This window comes from Mirounga angustirostris, unplaced genomic scaffold, assembly GCF_029215605.1.
Source record: "Mirounga angustirostris isolate CCGP_5_RB_7025 unplaced genomic scaffold, mMirAng1.0.hap1 SCAF_9, whole genome shotgun sequence".
NCBI classification, from domain to species: Eukaryota; Metazoa; Chordata; class Mammalia; order Carnivora; family Phocidae; genus Mirounga; species Mirounga angustirostris.
In genome coordinates, this window is record NW_026991717.1 from 113,152,410 (window position 1) to 113,171,925 (window position 19,516).

Sequence of the window (19,516 nt, forward strand, 5' to 3'; positions counted from 1 at the left end):
CCTGAAAACACACAAACGGAGGACTTACCTCCCAGGGCTGCAGTGAGATCACCAACAAACGATGTAACGATACAGTGCACAAACTGTTCGCATAGTATATGCTGGAAAACAGCCCAAAGAGGCAAGGCTCAGGATGGGAAATAAAGTTAGGAGTATGGCGTGGTCCTAGCCCCGACTCTGCCGATCCTTGCTCTTAACTACAGTTTTCTCAACCTGGAGATCTGTCCAGTGCTTTCGATGTGCTGAGAACTCACTTCGGAATGCTCCTTAAAATAGATCCCTGAGTCCGATCCTAGCTTTCCTGAATCAGAATGGCTGGAGGCGGGATCCCAAATCTGCATTTTTACACGCACCTACCCCCTGGGACAATTTCAAGCTTGGTAATCGACGCTACACTGTTTGAGAAGTACTCCTTAATAGGGAGATGATGACCTGCATCAGCCGGTAGGTCTGGTAAGCGATTCAAAAGCTAATAAGGGAACACGCGTGAAAGCGCCCTGTGAACCAGGGAGCAAACCAATTATTTGCAAATAATAGTAATCCCATAATCCAAATAACATCCAAAAATTCCACAAAATAATAATAGTAAAAGAACTGGAGAGCGCACTGCAAACGCGGCGCAGGCCGAGTGGGTACCACGGCCCGGGCCACTCAAGCGCAGTAGGCGTGACTGTCCCTTTAAGCCGTCCCCCACGCCCCCCTTGCCCCCGTCGCCCCGCCCCGCCCCGCCCCGGCTCCGGGCTCACCTCCCCCGGGCCGTGCGGCCCCCTCCGGCAGCGCGTGCGTGCTGGCAGCCGTCGACCGGCAGGGCCTCCCAGCGGGGCGGTCCCGGCGGCGCGACGCCGGCGCTTGTTGCGTGCGCGCCTGACCCCGCCCCTTGCCCGCCCCTTCCCCTCCCCCCTCCGCGCTTCTCCCCCGCCCGGGCGGTACAGCTGGGCCAGTGACGCGGGAGCCGCTGCCGCTGCCGCCGCCGCCGCCGCCGCTGCCGCCGCCGCCGCCGCCGCGTTCCATTCTCCTAAGCCGGCGACAGCCTCGCCCCCCGCCTCCCGCCGCCTCCTCCTGCAGCGCCGGCCAGCGCTAGCCAGACAAGGGCAAGCAGGGCCTCGCCTAGACCCGAGAGGGTTGCGGGCGCGCGCAGGCGGCAGAGCGGATCCCGGCGCCGCGGAAGCTTCGAGCGCCCCCCTCGCGGAGGTCGCCGCGCGGTTCCCGGGGTGAGTTGTCACCGCGGCTGGAGGGCGGCAGGGCCAGGCATTGTGTCACTGGCGCGCCCGGCCGGCTGTCAGGGGCGCGGGGCCGGCGCGCACCTCCGGGGGGGGACGCCGGGGAGCCCCGGCCGGCCGCCCGGCGTCGGCCGCTCTGTGCGCCGGCCCCGCTGTCACCCGGCCGGCCGCGCGCGGGGCCGGGAGGGCGGCCGGGGAGGCTGAGCGGGCAGCGGCGTGGGCTGTGCGGAGGCCGGGAAGAGGTCCGGACGGCCGGTCTGTGGCCGGGACCCGGGCGCGCCGCTTGGCCTCGCCCGGCGTATGGGGGGGGTCGCGCTCCCTGGCCGGGAGTCAGGGCGGAAAGCAGACTTTGTGGGTCGCGGAGAGAAGGTAGGCGGGGGCCCCCTTTCTTATTACTGTTAATTCCCCCTCCGGCCGACCGTAGCTGCGGGTTCTGCGCGGGGCAGGGTGGCTTGGCGACGGTGGATTTCCTGAGGAAATCTTGGAGTCTGTGTGGGAGCATTGGAGCTTTCTGGAGCCCCCGCGCCTCATCTGCTCTTTAATCTCAAAAACTTTACTTGTTATCCGGGCCGAGACTCACCGAAACCACTTCCTGTTTATATATGTAGACCTTCTTTTTTACTCCTGGTTTTTAGGGACTCCAAATAATAGTGTAGGTGTGACCCTCCCTCACAGTTTGGCGGTGGGGTTGCTGAAGTGGAAAGTTACCTGTAATGAGATTAGCATGGGGTGGGGGTGGGACCGTAAGACCCAAGACGAAAAGGTCGTCAAAATCAAGTCTTTGGCTCATTAGGGGGAAGTTCATGTCTTGGCCAAGAGGCCTAATACTGCTGTTCCCACAGAATGTACTGTTGGTGGCAGGGAGCTCGCTGGGCTTTGTTGCTCTTGCTAACTGGGCTTGTGTGTGCTCTGCACAGAGGTGCAGTAAAACTACCCAGTTCAGTTAACTGTAGGCATTTACTCCCCCTTTCTAGATCTGCAGAGGTAGAAGTGTGTCTTTCCTTGCAGTGGTTAATTCATTTCTTGCTCTTTTCATTCCTCTGGTTTAAAATATATGTATGAATGATACACACACACACACACACCTTTTCTGTTTTGGGAATTCCACACCCAAATTGTCACCATCTAGTGGAGGCTAGTATAGACATGTTCTTGGCGTTGAGTTCTGAATTTTCTCGGCTTTGCATTTTTAGCTAGATGCATATTCAGCCAGAAATGAAAATTTGGGTAGGTCTACTTCCCCCTCAGTAAAGGAGGTATTTAATAAAGCAACAATAATAGCAATAATAGGAACAGTTCTCGAGGACCGTGTACCAAGCTTTGTGCCAAGACCTTTACTTTATTGATCTCATTTAATAACAGACTTTTGTGGTAGATATTGTTATGATTCCCTTTTTTTTTTTTTCCAGTTGAAACCGAAACCAAACAAAACTTGCCCAAGGTCACAAAAATAGCTATGGTGGAGCCCACACTTTATCTGCTAGATTATACTGTTAGCTTCTAATTTGCTTACCATTTAGTAAAATTGAAACTGGAGTCTTTCTAGAAGTTTTTCAGGGCACTACTTCTTCAAGCTCTTTTTCAGATCTTGAGCATCCATAATTCTCCAAAGTACACACTTATGGTATGTGCACAATATTAATTTGTTTATTCATTGTTTCATTCAGTTTTCCCCAGTATTAATGTGATACAGAATGTATGCCAGGCACTGTGCTAGGTATTAGGGATACTGCAATGAGTAAGACAGAACACAGCCGTGCCATCATGGAGTTTACAGTCTTTTAAGTCAGTGTATTTTGGTTTATGTTGTTAATTTTAAGTTGTGACCATTTGCTGCGTAAGGACCTGCTGTCCAGTGAGTTAAATTAGAGGACACTACTGGTATGAGGACTGATAGATAGGACTTCCTGTCCACAGAGTGACTTGGATACTATAGTAGAAATGGCATATGAAACAAATCCTCACCTGTAGTTAGATGGGGACAGGTCCCTGTGTGCTCAGAGTAGGGCTGTCTCCCCTCCCCCCCAAATATTTAAACTCCGAGACCAAACCCAGTGTCACACGGCACAGTTCAGCTTATTTGCTGAGGCCTGCCTTCTCAAGGCCCAGAATTTAGGCAGCAGAAAGGAGAAGAAAGGTAGAATGAGGTGTTGCAGATGCGGCTGGTAGAGAAGAGACCTCAGCACTTTGTTTGGTTTCCTGGCAGGTCTCCATCCTGTGGTGACTGAACTTGTGCTCTTATGTAATGGTGCATCTACTGGCAGGGGATTTCCTCCTTTGCTGTTGCTGGGGCAGCAATTTCTACAGCTACCCTCCCACTCCATACACGTATATGCACCCTCCAAAGGTAATAATTCACCTGGTTTTTTAAAAGTAAGAACTGATTTCAGGTTTATTGTTACTAAGCATTATTTCACTCCCTCCATGCTTTTCTATAGCCCAGAGAAAGACCTGCTTTATGTTTTACATCGTTCCTTATGCTCTTTTCCCATATCCTTAGCTGTTGTGACAACCAGGTAACTATAGTTGACTCTTAAAGAACACAAGGTTAGGGGTCCTGACCCCGATGGAGTCAAAAATCCATGTATAACTTTTGACTCCCCCAAAACTTTGCTAATAGCCTGCTGTTGACAGGAAGCCTTAGTGATAACATAAACTGCTGATTAAAACTTACTTTGTATGTTGCATGTATTATATGCTGTATTCTTACAATAAAGTAAGCTAGAGAAAAGAAGGCTCAGAGAATTGTAGTGTCTTTAAAAAAAATTATTCACATAAGCTTCCTCATTTCTGTGCTGAAACAAGTGAACTGTGGAGAAGTCTTAGAGCTGCTTGTGGGCAGAAAAGGAAGACCAGAGAGTAGATGTGCTGTTTTCCCCCTCTATTCCCCATGTACCAAGAGACAGTTCACTGAGACGCAGCAGGACTACAGTGCCTACTTACAGACTTGCAGTGCCCACTTGAAGGCCTGAATATCAGCAGGTCCAATGGTAGTGGTTGTGTAATTGCCATGTGAAGCATTTTACTGAGCTCCTGAATTGACATGTGGTCTTCTAGTTGAAGCTGACAAGCAGGATTCATTTTCCCTCTTCCATCTTTCTGGATAGTAAGGAAGTCTTGTTTAGGGATCTTCCCTTAAGCAGTGGGGGGAAGAACAAATAGAGGAAGAAGCCCAGTGCCTTATTTTTTTAATATATGAAAGCAGACCTGAGTGTTGAGTATTAGGACAGTTGGGTTAAGGGTAAACATTGGAACAAATGCATATATGATAATAGAGACACTTTCGGTTTCTGCTCAAGATGGCTTCAGTCTAGGGGCCACCCATATATCCCACCATAGTGAGATTTCATTTAGTGGAATGGTTTTTAAAAAAATTAATATTCTTAAGTTATGTTGCCACATTGCAGGAGACTTGGAAACTAGAGCAGTGAGAAATGATGCCTGTAATGTGGGAGAGCTATTTTCATATCGGTGGGAATGAAGGATGCAGCTTGAGGTTTGGGGCTGGGGGTTTTGTGATGAGTATTTGAAGCTGCAGCAGCTCTGAATCTGAGACCAGTGAAGCAATTCCAGGACAGCGTGGGGGTGACTGTCCTTGAGCATCAAGATCTGTTCACTCCCACTCTGGCTGGGATTCAGGGCAACAGCCATTGTTCCCTTGGATGCTTGTAAGTTCGTGAGTGTCTTTGTGTAAAACCTTTATTTAAGAGAAAGTAGAGGCACTGGGGAAAGAGGTACCTCTTAAAAGGCTTAGGTTTTAGCAGCAAAACCTGTCAGGCACCTGTGGATGTTTCCTTTTTTTTGTGCTCATGTGTGTCTGTGATGGTGTCCTTTTTCTTTCCCTTTTAGTCCTTTGGCCTAGAAACCAGCAGGGTTTCTCTGTTTACTCTCTCATCTTCTGATTCTTCCCTGAGTGTGGAAGTCTCCGCTCTGCTGGTAGACCTCTAGTGGTACTGAGCTGGGTCACTTCGGCTGTGAAAGGCCACCTGGGCTTCTGTCAGGGCTTGGGGACACTTGAGTCTCTGAAGGTACTGGTATAGTAACAGCAGAAAATGCCCCAAGTGTAGTGAGACTTGGACAGGTTTCACAGGCTCCCATGTGGCCTCTGATGTATTCTCCTTCCTGGGCCCTTCTGTCTCAGAAAAGGAAAATAGCACCCTTGAAACATCTGAAGGCTGCATGCCAAGAATTTATGCAGTATTCCAGAAACAGGATATTATTGAAGTGTTTTCTCAAGCAGAAACAGACATAGTTCCCTGTTACTGTTGCCAGTGTTAGTAGATCCCTAAAATTACCTGATAGCAGTGTGCCCTTAAATTCCCTCCCTGTACTCCCCCCTCCCACACATGTGTGCAAGTGTTAGACTTTTTTTTTTTTCCGTAGAGCCCCATTGCTTGATTTGGGGAAAGTTAGCCTGGGTTCCGATGACAGTAATAGGTTCTCAGGGGTTTGCAGACAGCAGAGGTGGTGACTGACAATTCTTCATTACTCAGAAGAGGATCTTTTGTGGTGAAAAATTCAATGACTCAGGATTCTTTTCTCCTGTAGTTGGAGATTTATACCTCAGAGAAGAGGCATAAATAGGGGCTCTTTCCCAGCCTCCCCTTTCCAAACCATCCTTTCTTAAGGAGGGGGAAAGTCTCATCTTTCCAAATCCAGCCTCCTGTCAGCAGTGACTTGCCTTCACCCACAGAAGTTTAAGATCAGAGCATGAAGTTGGCCTGTGTGTAGACTCCCTCTGCTAGACTTTTGGCTAGACTAGGCTTCGGCTTCTGACAAAGCCAGTAAAATGAAACTGGCTTCTGGGAATGGGATAGGACTGTTTATCCCATTCTTCCTTCTTTGGGCTCTTCTCAGTCGATCTCACTCTAAGTGGGTGGAAGTTTTAAAAAGGGAACTTGAAAAAGAGAATAAGGTGGTTTTGCTTATTTTGCATTTTAAGTGGCAGCCTAGGCTAACTGTCTGAGGGAAGACTGGGGGGCTGCTTTTTTTTTTTTTTTTAATTGTTAACACATTGGGGACAAGATTACAGAAAGCTTGCAGAATAGAGGGGGAGAAACAACTCACCATGACTCTACCATCCTACCACAAACATCATTTCCATCTATTCTATGCTTTCTTTCAGTTGGGAATCCCTGTACATTCAGTTTTGTATTGTTTTTTTTTTTTCATTTAGCATTATACCATAAATATTTTTCTGTAATGACATATAGCCTTTATAATTATTTTTAATGGCTTTGTAATATTCCATCAACTAGATCAGCTGTAGCTGACAGCTGTCATCATATTCTAATTTTAGAACATTTTCATCACCCTAAAAAGAAACTCCCTTAGTCGTCACTCCCGGTTCCTCACAATCCCTGTAGCCCATGGCCACCCCTAATCTACTCTCTTTCTCTGTAGTTTACCTATGTGGACATTTCACATAAACAGAATCATACAACATGTGGTCTTTAGAAGTTGGCTTCTTTCACTTAGCTTAATGTTGTTGAGATTTATATTATAGCATGTATCAGTCCTTTATTCCACTTTTTTGCTAAATAATTTGTTGTATAGATATATCATATTTTGTTTATCCATTCATCAGCTAATGGACATTTGGATTGTTTTTTGTTATTATAAATAATGTTGCTGTCAACACCCATGTATAAAGTTTTGTGTAGCCATATGTGTTTATTTCTTGGGGAGATATTTTAAAATCTACATCCATATTTCTACATTGGAGTTAACATTTTGGTTATGCAGTTTGTTTGGGGAAGAACAGTGTTATGGCAAAAACTTTTGATTATGTGTTGTTGAGGATATTGCCCTGAATTAAGAAAAGATGCTACCAAGAAAAAGAAAAAAATGAAAGGAAGAATTATGTGTGTGAGAATACAATAGCATTGTTTCCAGATCTTCGGTGCTGAACTTTAAAGAGTAGTGGGAGTTTACAGATGCAGTAGTGCCTACATTCAGTGCACATGTACTGCTGCTTTGAAAAAAATTTTTTTCAGCATGAAGCCTCAGTTCTAAATTGCAGCATTGTGTTTTATGGAGCGAACTTGACCATGAACCCCACAGAGCCTTCCTTATCAAATGTAATTTATAGTTCTCAGAATCTTTTCCTTTTCTTACGAAACATTCCATGCCAGGGTTCTGTGCACCTGCTTAGAGGTTTCTTTTAGGCTGGGAGGGAGAGCCAACCATCAAGGTTGGCTAGGAAGGTAGGTCTAGGAATTTGGTCTGGTGTGAGGATTCCTGTCTACAGGCTTTCTTTAACCAATCAGTTTTTATTGTGGAAATGTTTTCTGACCCTGAAATATCTTTTCTTTCTTTCTTTTTCTTTTTCTTTTTTTTTTAATTAAGAGAGAAAAGTGGGTGTGGGTTCCACAGTGAGAAATTGGGAGAAGGGAAATCGGAGCAGTAGTGTGAATTCTTTAGGGAATGTTTTCCTGTCTTCCCCAGGCCTCAATTTTAGAAGTAAATGTTGACTTGTGATATCTCTTTTCTTGATCTCTCTGTGGCTTTATAACCGGCTGGGACAGCAAAGAACCTAATACCGTACTGGCACACATAAGGCTCCCAATAAGCACACAGCCCCATATATTTTACTTCTAAGGGGAGCCATCTCTGTGTTGATCCAGGTTCCAGGCTGAGGTTGGGAGTCACCTGAGGTCAGTCAGTGACAGCCTTGTCTGCTTCGTACTCAGCCCCTGAATTATTTGGTTGGTTGATAAGTGATTGACCAGGGATAGAGGATTAAAGTCAAAAGGGTGAGAGGGCAAGGTGACCTTGAGGCCTTGAGCTGTGGATGACAAGGAATCAAAGAGTGATATTAGTGATGAGATTCTAAAAAGAGACATTTGAAGGGGAGGCCTGGGTTGAATGAAAAACAGATATAAACAGGGTGATGAAAAGCGGTTAACATTCACCAACTTCACTCTGACTGGTAGCAGGAAAAGACGACTGCTCAGAAACCGTGGAGGCGGGAGGAGGTGAAGCAAGGAGAGGGTACTAGAGGTTCTTCCAAATGTTTTAGCAAGGCTAGTGAAAACCAAACTGCAGGGCCCCTTAAGAATTTGGATCCAATACCAGAGTTACCCCTGTTAATTTTCAGGACCAGGTTTTTGTTTCTGGAACTCTGTCCATCTTTTAAAAGCCTCAGGAGGCATCAGTCATGCCCTAAATCCAACCTACAAGTGTGTATCTACAGTTTCGCCTTATTTACTTAATATATTTTTAGCATCCACTGTGAATCTGGTTGCAAACAAGGAAGTAGTAGTAGGATGGCTTGTTTCTGTTTGTTCTCCAGAAATGAGCTCTTTTGGGGGTGGTTCTATTACTTCTGGAATTATAAAATGTAATTGTGTGGGTCATCTCCTTTGAAGGTCTATACACGCTTTTGAAAAATCACATCTTTGAAAGAAGGGCAGCTCTCTACAAATGCTCACTGCTTTTCTTGGATATATGTGAGCAACAGCAGGATGAACAGATTTCAGAGCCTATGGTGTTAGTAAAACTTTCTGTGAATAGCAACAAGGTAGGTATTTTTCAAGCAGTGCATCTGCATTCACTTATTAATCGAACAAGTATTTATTGAATGCTCTTTCCCATTTAATCATCTCCCCGCAGGGATTCTTTGCAGCACACGGCCTAACAAGTGTCCTCTAGCATTTATTTTGGTTTGTCTTTTTCACTCATAGATTTTAAGCCCCTTGAGGATGGAAGGGCTGGTTTAAGTCTCTGCTGTGTTTACTGTGCAGATTGGGCAGCCATATTAATAGCAGTACAGATTTCTTCATTTTACAAAGTGCTTTCATGTAAGATGTCCTATCATACTGTGAGGAAGATTTTAGTCCCGTTTTCCAAATGGGAAAGCCAAGGCCTTTGGTAACCAGCAGACATTTAGCAGCCACTGTGCTTGTAAATAGTGACACTGAGTCAGCTCGGGCTCAGGCTGCATCAAACATTGGTACCACATGCTGGGACAGAGGAAACCTCCTGGAATTGCAGACTTGATAAATCTTAACTTTCTCATGGAAAACAATACAACAGCCCTTTCCTTTTCCCCCACCCCATCTCAGCATAGGTACTCTCAAGGTCAGTATGTTTTTATGTACAGTTGGGACAAAAATGTGGAAGCGTACAAAATTTGAAAGGCAGCTTTCATTTCCTAACTAAGGAAAAGCATTCCTATATTGTCTGAGGGGCTTTTATTTTTATTTTTGGAGGAGGGGAGAGGCCATAGGGTCAAAACCTTGGTATCTAGGAATCCATGCAGTTTGGGGGTTATTAGAAGGTCCAGTTGGGGGTAAGCCAGGGGGTAAGCCAGAGAAGAAGTTCTGAGTTCTTTGGGTCTTAAGGACTCGGTAATGGGGATTTTGAGCAACTCTGTAAACACTGTTTCCAAAAGGGGACTGTCTTCGCCTGAGAACTTGTGAGGGCTCCTGTAGGAACATCCTTCCTTTTTCTGCAGACAAGGAGATCTTGGGTCTCCTGTAGGCGAGGCTTGACCTCCTCTTCCCTATTGTCCCGCCCTTGTTTTCAGAGGCAAAGATGCGTCTGTGAGGGCAGGGAGGAAGCTGGAAGTGAAGGTCCCATCTCACCCAGGACGGCTTAGATTTGGAGAAACATAAAGCAGTGCTGATGTTACTGGGGCAGGGTGTGCTTAGACAGCCCTGTCTGTTTATTCCACGTCATTGGGAAAGTGGAGGAGTAAGACTGGCTGTGAGCCAGGCAGTTTCCCCCTTTCCTTTGGTGAATGAAAATGGACGATTGTTTTAAGAAGTGGGTACTGAGTGGGAGGCAAGGGGAAGATAGCAGGCCTTGGGTTCAGATTAACCCTGCTTTCACTGTCAGCTCAGCCATTTGCCAGCTCTATGCCTTGAGCTAAGTTTAACCTCTCTGGCCCTCATTTTTGTCCTTTGTAAAATGGAGATGGTACTGTTAACACTATCTGTCTCCAGAAAGGTAGCTACCAAAATATTAATGATTACTTGCTATGGAGGATTTGAGGGTGTTGAAGGGTAACAGGAAAATTATAATTTCTAAAACTTCCTTTTTGTGTCATGTGACTTTGACTCTTGGCACATATAACTTAAAAGTACCCCCTCATGGGATAATTATGAAAATCAAATAAAACGGGATATTTATTTTTATTAGGCCATATCTTTTTTTTTTTTTTTTTTAAGATTTGATTTATTTATTTGACAGAGAGATACACAGTGAGAGAGGGAACACAAGCAGGGGGAGTGGGAGAGGGAGAAGCAGGCTTCCCGCTGAGCAGGGAGCCCGATGTGGGGCTCGATCCCAGGACTCTGGGACCGTGACCTGAGCCGAAGGCAGACGCTTAACCATCTGAGCCACCCAGGTGCCCCCAAACTGGATCTTTAAAACCAGGTACAGTGCCTCACAACTAAAAAATACTCAAATGGCAGTTTATTTGGGGAAGAAGTGATATTAATTAATTCATGGTCGACCCTTGCTTTTGTAGTGTTAAATTTTCAGTCTGCCTTATGTGGCTTTGGGTAAGTCTCTTTGTTAAGCCCCAGTTTCTTCAACTGAAAATGGGGGTTTATAGTAGTATCTACTACATATAGGGGTTTGGAGCAGACATATCAAGCGGGTAGCCTGGTATTTGGCACGTGGTTAGTGCTCAGTAAATATTAACTTTTATCAGCTGTTGTCCTCACAGCTGTGCTGGAAGTGAGGCGGAGTTAATGCCCACTTCAGAGTTACAGAGAGTGAGGCACAGAGTGGTTTGGTGACTTGTCTTGAGGCCATGTTGAATTAGCAGCAGAAATGGCCTTCTCTGTTAACTGCCCTTCTGCTGGAGTTCACACCGACAGCCTCACAGCCCAGAGTCTGCCCACCTCTCCTTCCTTCATCCTGGAAGACCTGCATAGGGGTGGGCTCAGCCTCCCTAGGGGAAGGCCCCTCTCCGTACCACTTTGGTATTGCCTGCGACTTCCTACCTGCTCCATGAATAACTGTCTTCTGCCCGTTTATGAGACTGAATGGTTGCGCTGAAGTTAGACTTGGTGGGAAATAGGTTGTAAGCTTTGTGCTGTGGGCTCCTGTTCTGTATATTCACATTTTGATGGGGGTGGGGGTGGGCGCTGAGTGATTTCTACACAGAAAGTGTTTCCAGAAAGTGAGAGATCCTCATCACCAAACTTAGGGGATCAGAGCTGAAGCCACCAGTTTTTCACTTTGGGATTGTACAGTACACTTCTCACCCTTGCCTCTTTGGTTTTCTCTTCATCAGACTTCACAACATTGGCCTTGCTCCCTTCTTCATTGGGGTCATGAAGTTCTTACCATCTGGTAAAAAATGCAGTGCAATGTCAAAAGTTACAGCCATCTAAATTTGCCTAGTGGCCTGGAAGGAGTATACGTATGTATACAGATTCTTGCACTTCATAGTTTTGGGTTTTTTTTTAATATTTTACTTGTTTATTTGACAGAGAGAGAGCGTAAGAGAGGGGACACAAGGAGGGGGGGTGGGAGAGGGAGAAGCAGGCTTCCCACGGAGCAGGGAGCCGGATGCGGGGCTCGATCCCAGGACCCTGGGATCATGACCTGAGCCGAAGGCAGACGCTTAACGACTGAGCCACCCAGGCGCCCCGCACTTCGTAGTTTTGATGTTGTTTTCGTGTGTTTCAAATACACCCTTTTCCAAATTTGCATTTAGTGGTGGCTGGCAAACCCTGTATTCCATCTTTTTTGGAATGTATACTTGCTGTAGTATTGCATCCACATTGTATAATTCCACATCAGGGTCTGAAGGGCCCTGCTATTGAGGCAATCACTTTTCAGTACTTAATACCAGTCAAGTCTGTGCACCCCTAGACGAGTCTGCTCTAGATTTCCAGCCTGCTTTCTTTTCCTTATTTGTGGCTGCCTAAAGGCCTCTAGCGAAGTACATCAAAGTGCTTCCTGTTGGCTTGGCAAAAGGAAGATCCTTGGAGGAGCTTAAAGACCTCATGGAAAGGACCCTCTTAATCTAAGCTAATCGCAAAATGAGACTCTACAGTGGAGAAGCCACCCTGGCACCCACTTTATGAAAGCCCCTCTGAAATACAAGTTGTTCAGGCTGTTTGCCACGTTTCTATAGTATTTATCTGGTTTTTGAAAACAGACCTGCTTAAATTAATTCTGGTTGGTGTCTGGAAGTGAGGTGGAGCTTGTGCCCACTTCAGAGTTACAGGAAGCGAGGCACAGAGGAACTGGGTCACTTGTATTAAGGCCCTGTGTTGAGTTAGCCAGGGTGATGCCTGGAAGATTGAAGGAGATACTTATAAAAGAATGAAGCTCTGGGTTTATTTCAGGCCTAATCGTGAACTTGCAGGAGCAGCTTCCGAGCACCAGGGAGAGAGGAATGGCACACTGCCTTGGAGCTGTCATCTAGGATGCCGCCTTTTGGGATCCATATTGTAGGCAGTCTCTGGCCTATGTGAAGTCGTGCCCGGGCCTTATCAGAAATGAACCAGATGGTGTTTCTAGTGAAACTGGCAGCTGTTCTTGCTGACAGAATTAATTAAACATTTTTACATGTAAATGTGGAATTATGGGAAGCTTTCTTTTGGGGTTTTAGTTGCATGTGAGACTGCTGCCCTTACCTTCCTTTTTAAAATTTTTTTAAAATTTAAATTCAGTTAATTAACATATAGTGCATTATTAGTTGCAGACGTAGAGGTCAGTGATTCATCAGTTGCATATAACACCCCGTGCTCATTATATCACATGCCCTCCTTAATGTCCATCACCCAGTTACCCCTTCCCCCTCCCCTCCAACAACCCTCAGTTTGTTTCCTATGATTAAGAGTCTCTTATGGGGGACACCTTGGTGGCTCAGTCACTTAAGTGTCTGTCTTCGGCTCAGGTCATGATCACAGGATCCTGGGATCGAGTCCTGCATCGGGCTCTTTGCTCAGCAGGGAGCCTGCTTTTCCTTCTGCCTGCTGCTCTCCCTGCTTGTGCTCACTCGCTCTCTCTCTGACAAATAATAAACTCTTTTTTAAAGAGTCTCTTACGGTTTTTCTCCCTCTCTGTTTTTGTCTTGTTTTATTTTTCCCTCTCTTCCCCTATGGTCCTCTGTTTTGTTTCTTAAATTCCACATATGAGTGAAATCACTTGATAATTGTCTTTCTCTGACTTACTTCATTTAGCATAATACCCTCTAGTTCCATCCACGTCTTTACAAATGGCAAGATACCACTTTTTTGATGGCTAAGTAATATTCCATTGTATACACATGTACTGCATCTTTTTTATCCATTCTTCTGTCGATGGACATCTGGGCTCTTTCCATAGTTTGGCTATTGTGGGCATTGCTGCTATAAACATTGGGGTGTAGGTGCCCCTTCGGATCACTATATTTGTATCTTTATGAGTAGTGCAATTCGTGGGTTGTAGGGTAGCTCTCTTTTCAACAGAGGCCTTTATTTATCCTTTGCTGGCCATAAGTGTCCCTCAGCTCTGTGTCTTTCTGTCCCCTCTGGTTACTTTCTTCACCAAATGGGCCATTTATAGTGGGGAGGTATAAGGTAACCAGTCTTATCTCTAGTGTAATTTGAAGGTTGCTGATGGGACCTTGTCCCAGAATGTACCTGCTACATGGTTAACCTTGGTGACTAAAATTTTCATCATTGGGTCCCTTCCTTTGGGTTAAGACATTTGGATGTATGTAGCACGTATAATACCTAGGAACAGTGACAGTCAGAGTCACGAAACCCAGGAAAGAAAGAAGAAAAATGTGGAGAGTGGGACAAGGCAGGAAGTACTGAGTGTGCTGTGTGCCAGGTACTGTGCTAGGTGCTGTACTCTCATGGGCTTGTCTTCACTTTCTAGATCAGAAAAGCTCTAAAAAGTTAAGTACTATAAATTACTCTGTTGGCGGTAGAACCAAGGCTGGAGTGATTCCAAAGCCTGTGTTTTTCAGGGCAGATATAATATATGCGGGTTAGAAAGTTGGGGTGGAGGATGAGGTGGCGAGGGAGACAGAGAACAAATACCTGGAGAGAGGAGGTCAGGACCAGGTAGGAGCTGCAGTGGAGGGATGCATGGGAGTGGATGGTCCTGGGTGAAGGTCTGGGAAGGCGGGGTTGGTGAGCAAAAATAAACCAAAGTGGAAAGAAAAAAAGGTTGAGGTATCACTGGGGTGGGGGTGGGGGGTGCGTATACTGTTGAATGATGGCAGCTTTTCCCTCAGGGATACTCTGTAGGGTTTATTTAGGGTCTGGGAGACCAGATAGTCTCTGTATTTAGGCAGGTGGCAGTTGGCCCCACAGGAAGCCTTTTAATCCCTTCCTTTGGGTTAAGACATTTGGATGTATGCAGGAAGAGAGGGTATTTATAGACTGGCCTGTACTCTACTGAAAGGCAACTCCCATTTCATTTAGGGAAGGCAGCATTGTTTGCCTCTGAGATGCCGCATTTATGGATCCCCATTTGGCCCAGCAGGAGGGGCTGGGTAATGCCCCGTTATATTATCCTGGTTCCCTGCTGCCTCAGAGTTGTGCACGGACACTTCGGCCGTTTACCTCTAAGTGACCTCTGGCTGCTCCCTTTCCTGCAAATGCTTCTTCTCAAAGATGAGTTGGAATCAGGACTGGGAAAGGTGGCCCTTTTGTCTCTGTGTTCAGGGTAGCCAGGAATTCCCTAGAATAATGATTCTAATTTGTTCCCTAGCTCCTTGTCACAAGGCTAGGATTGCTCTGTTGATAGCATGACCAAACCCTACATTCAGTCCACTTCAACATTAATTTATTGATTCATGCTAGTATGTATGGGGGTGGAATACAAAGATGACTGCGACAGGTCTCCAGCTCCAAATCTAGGGGGATAATGAGTTCTTCCTTATAGCAGAAAATGCTCATACACTTTCCGTCTTCTCTGACTGTTGTGAGGACTAATTGTAGCAATAATCAATTGAGACTGCTTTGAAAAGTAGAAAGCTCTAGATTCACGTAAAATTTTCTTAACATTACAAGGTAGACTCATAATAAAAGATAACGTGTATGGAGTGCGTTCTACGTGTCAGGCACTGTTCTAAGTGCTTTATTTGCGTTAGCTTATTTAATCTTCACAGCAACTTTGAAGTAGGTTGCTTATACCCATTTTATGGTTGTGAGAATTAATGCCAAACTGGATTAAAAAAAACCTTTCTAGGTTGGCATGGCTGGTAAGTAGCAGAACCAGCCTCTGTTAAGACCTTGTGGAAATCCAGGAAGAGAGGACATCCTACCCCAAGGGGAGGCAGCAGCCAGGACTTACCCTCAGAGACTAGAAAGGAGCAGGGAAAGGTCAGCCTGGTGCCCCAGAAAGCATTAGCATTTCTACACAACTTCATTAAATTACTGAAATTGGTTCTGAACTTGGAGCCATGTTTCTTGTATAGTAATGCAATTGAAATAAATAATTTAAGCCAAGGAGGAAGGACAAAATTGGTGAGCTCACATATGTGGATGGGCACTTAACTGACAGACTAAAATACAGAGAGGCCAACCCTAAAGCAAGTACATCTTTACTCAATTTACAAATGAGTGCAAAGACCCAGGCAACGTGCTTTGTGTTGGGACTTTTAAAGAACAAACATTAAAAAAAAACAAACAAAAATGAATTCTTCCCCTCTCAGCTTTTTTCTTTCCTTTTTTTTTTTTTTTTTTTTTAAGATTTTATTTATTTATTTGACAGAGAGAGTGAGAACAGGAACACAAGCAGGGGGTGTGGGAGAGGGAGAAGCAGGCTTCCCGCTGAGCAGGGAGCCGGATGCGGGGCTCGATCCCAGCACTCTGGGATCATGACCTGAGCCGAAGGTAGACGCTTAGCCCACTGAGCCACTCAGGCGCCCCTCTCAGCCTTTTTCTGTTGAAGTTTCTATTAGGAATATCTGAATTTGAACACTAATACGCAGTGTATCCATCTTTGGCCGTCATTTTCCAGAGAAATCAAGCTCATTTTTGAGGCACCTTCTGGCCAGGTTATCTCAGCTGTGGAAGATTGGGAACAAACATATATGCACATCGTGGAGAGGGCAATCTCTCCATTAGATGCAAGTCTGTAAAGAGCTCTGGGAGTTAATGTCTCTGAATTCCTGGTTCAGTCCACTCCACTCTTTCAACAGCTTTTTTAACATGCGGTGCCTGTCTCATTAGCAGTTCAGGGGAATTAGCCTTCAACATCTGATGACCTAGTTCCCAAATTTGCAGCAGCTTCGGAAGTTTCTAGAATGCCCCAAAGCAGTGTTTCTTAAAGTGTGCTTAGTTAGAATCACCTGACCCACCTTACACGTAGGGAATCAGTTCCTTTGTGGGTGGGGTCCTGGCGAATGACATGTAAAGAACTTCCTTCTGCTCAGGTTCTGAAGTAGAGCTTCAAAGCCAAGTCCAAGTCCACCTCGAGAGGGTATAGAGCTGCAAGCGGCAGTGTGAACAGTCTTCACGGCTTCCTGTTTTCTTTTATAATGAATGGGAATTTTGCCTCCTCTTCCATAATATATCCAGGATCATTTTAATATTTAAAATGAATTACGTTAATCTAATATGGATTCAATGTGAACCTCTACCGAGATTGTGTGCTTTGGGGTGAGACTGCTTAGTTTGTAAGCTTGGTGTCATGAATTGCTAACTATAATGACCTTGGGCAAGTTATTTAACTTCTCTGTGCCTTGTCTAAAAATGGAGATAGTCGTAATACCTACCTTTTAAGGTTGTTGTGAAGATTAAATAAAATATTGGATAGAAAATGCTTAGATCCATGCACAATGCAGTCAAGTGCCAGTTAATAATAATGATGCTATTATTACTGTTCTGAGCGTCCATGTCATTGGGAGTCTGACCACCCCAGTTATAGAAACTATTCCTTCAGATTGACAAAACATCCCTCTCCTCCGTGACACAGCCAGGCCACAGGCTTATAAAAAGGCCTTTTGCCATCCATAAGAAGCCTAAACAGAGCACTGGGAGAATGCTTTGCCATAACAGATCTTCTCAGATCACACCCTAGTTTTATTTTAGTTGTTTTGAGGTCCCTGTGTGAAGCATGACTGTGCTCAAGCTGTCAGAATCTGTCACGGGTGGGAGGGAAGTGTTTGTTTAGAAAATGTCAGAGAATCCACCAAGTTGCTTTTTTTTTTAAAGATTTTATTTATTTATTTGTCAGAGAGAGAGACAGAACACAAGCAGGGGGAGAGGCAGGTAGAGGGAGAAGCAGGCTCCCCACTGAGCAAGGAGCCCGATGTGGGACTCAATCCCAGGACCCTGGGATCATGACCTGAGCCGAAGGCAGCCGCCCAACCAACTGAGCCACCCAGGCATCCCCAAGTTGCTTTAACCAACAAGTGTTCTTCATTCAATCTGCACTTTTCCCCGCTTTGTTCTTGTTTAACAGGGAAGAGGGCTAGATTGCACTTTCCCTTTGTAAAGTACACATCTCAAAATTCATTTTCCCTGTTAACTTGTTTTTAAAAAACTTGGGAAATCTCAAGTTGTACTTATTTCTTGAAGAAAGTTTAGGAAGTGCAGGTACTAGAGTCATGGAGGGAGAAAATCACCTGCGATTTCCCTTCCACCTCTCACCCCTGTTCCCCTGTTACCGTGCTCCTTCTGTCTAGGATGGTCAGGGGTGGCAGAATGGCCGGCAGGGTCTTGGAGAGAAGGGCCACATTTCTGGGAGCCAAGGTGGCCCTCCTGTGGCTCAGCCTTACAGTGGGCAGCCCCACTTTGGGATGAGCACTTGGCCACGCCCTTGTCCCCAAGTGTCCTCTCCCTTTCAGAGCAGTTATGTGGAAGTCCAGCTACTTGTTTCCACTCTGCTGTGTGTTCAGGCATTTGTGGCCTGGTTTATGTTTCTTCTGCTCTCCTGATTTTGTGCTCATTTTTCACATAGACAGGCACTGAGGGTTCTTGGGCCTCTTTTCTCTGTAGGAACTGGTACTGGCTCTCAGGGCGGATGCTTCTCCGTCTCATCCCTGTCTCTCACTAAATACAGCTAGGGAGGTTCTGCCTAGGAGGAGAACTCATTGTGTAAGGAGAACACTGCCTCAGGGCTTTTTAAACATAATGCTTCCTCCCCCTTTCTCTTCTTCCCAGAATAAGAGCTGCCAGTAAAATTTTAGTGCAGGACCATTGAGATATATTTATCACCATTGTGATGGACAAAGGAATTGTCAACTCTTCTCCTTATCGATCCCCTTCACCTCCTTGCAAATAGGAATTACAGGAAATCACAACTAGCTTAAAAGACCGTGGGCAGATGGGAAGATGAAATGTGTAACCCCCATTCCCAGAAATAGGAGAATGGCTGAGCTGATTGACCTTAGCATTTGGCGGTCAGGAGGAGGGTGAAAGCCTGGCTTGAAATAATGTCACCATCTGGGAATTGAAACCCAGGTCTTCCTGCTCTCTGACTTCTTTGTCATAATGATTCCCCTCTCTGATCCCCTCCTTTCTACTCGGTAACCAGCCCCTGCCAATTCTTACTTCTGTAGGTTTTTGTCGCCACTATCCTGACCAGACCTGACCATCATCCTGTCTAACCTCTTAGGCTGCTTTGGTCTCTCTTGCCAGGTTCATCTCCCAAGAACATTGTTCTTATCTCATGAGATTAGGTAAGAGAATGAAGCCCTGCGTGTGTGGGAGGTGGTATTAACCATCCCTTTCCATGGTGGCAGTGCCCTTTGAGGGCAAGGAGTAAGTATTCTGGTGCCCCTTACATAGTAGGCTTTTAATAAATACTTGTTCAGTTGGCTTAGGTTGTGTTTCTTGCTCAAGAACGTTCATTGGCTCCTACTGCCTCCTCATCAAGGCAGAATTTCTCTGCCTGTTTTTCATGGCTGTACAAACTGGCTTTACTATAAGTATCCAGTTGAATACTTAATACTTTGTGGAATAACTGGAGTCTGCGAGGGATAGATATAGGGAAGCCCTAAGAATTGTCCCATGCCCTGGAGAATCTCAAATGGGATTTTTTTCTTTCTGTTTTTCTCTGATTCTTGGCCTCTTTCCCTCTCTTTTCCCCACCTCCTCCTTCTCCACCCCCCAATTTATATCTTGCTTACTTCAGCCTTCCAGCCTGAGAAATTCCTTCTTTCTCCATACTTATTCAACTCTCAGATCTCCCTCCCTCCCTCCCTCCCTTCAGGTCAGATATCCCTCCCTCCCTCTCTCCCTTCCTCCCTCCCTCCCTTCCTCCCTTCCTTCCTTTCTCTTTTTTTAAGATTTATTTATTTTTAGAGAGTGTGCACCTGCGCAGGAGAGGCAAAAGGAGAGAAACAGACTCCCTGCTGAGTGCGGAGCCCCATGCGGGGCTCG

General features: G+C 45.6%; 1 protein-coding gene across 4 annotated transcripts in view; it reads left to right on the forward strand.

The window, feature by feature from the left end:
- The first annotated feature begins 914 nt into the window (after positions 1-914).
- Positions 915-19,516, forward strand: part of SUSD6 (sushi domain containing 6) — a 93,588-nt gene continuing 74,986 nt past the window's right edge. For 2 of the 4 annotated variants that reach the window (XM_045901091.3, XM_045901092.3), the window contains exon 1: positions 916-1,211. The gene's annotated coding sequence lies outside the window, so the exon portion shown is untranslated. Of the gene's footprint in view, positions 1,212-1,384; positions 1,590-19,516 lie in introns of those variants that run through there. The other 2 variants (XM_064571249.1, XM_045901094.3) reach the window with 2 other exon arrangements.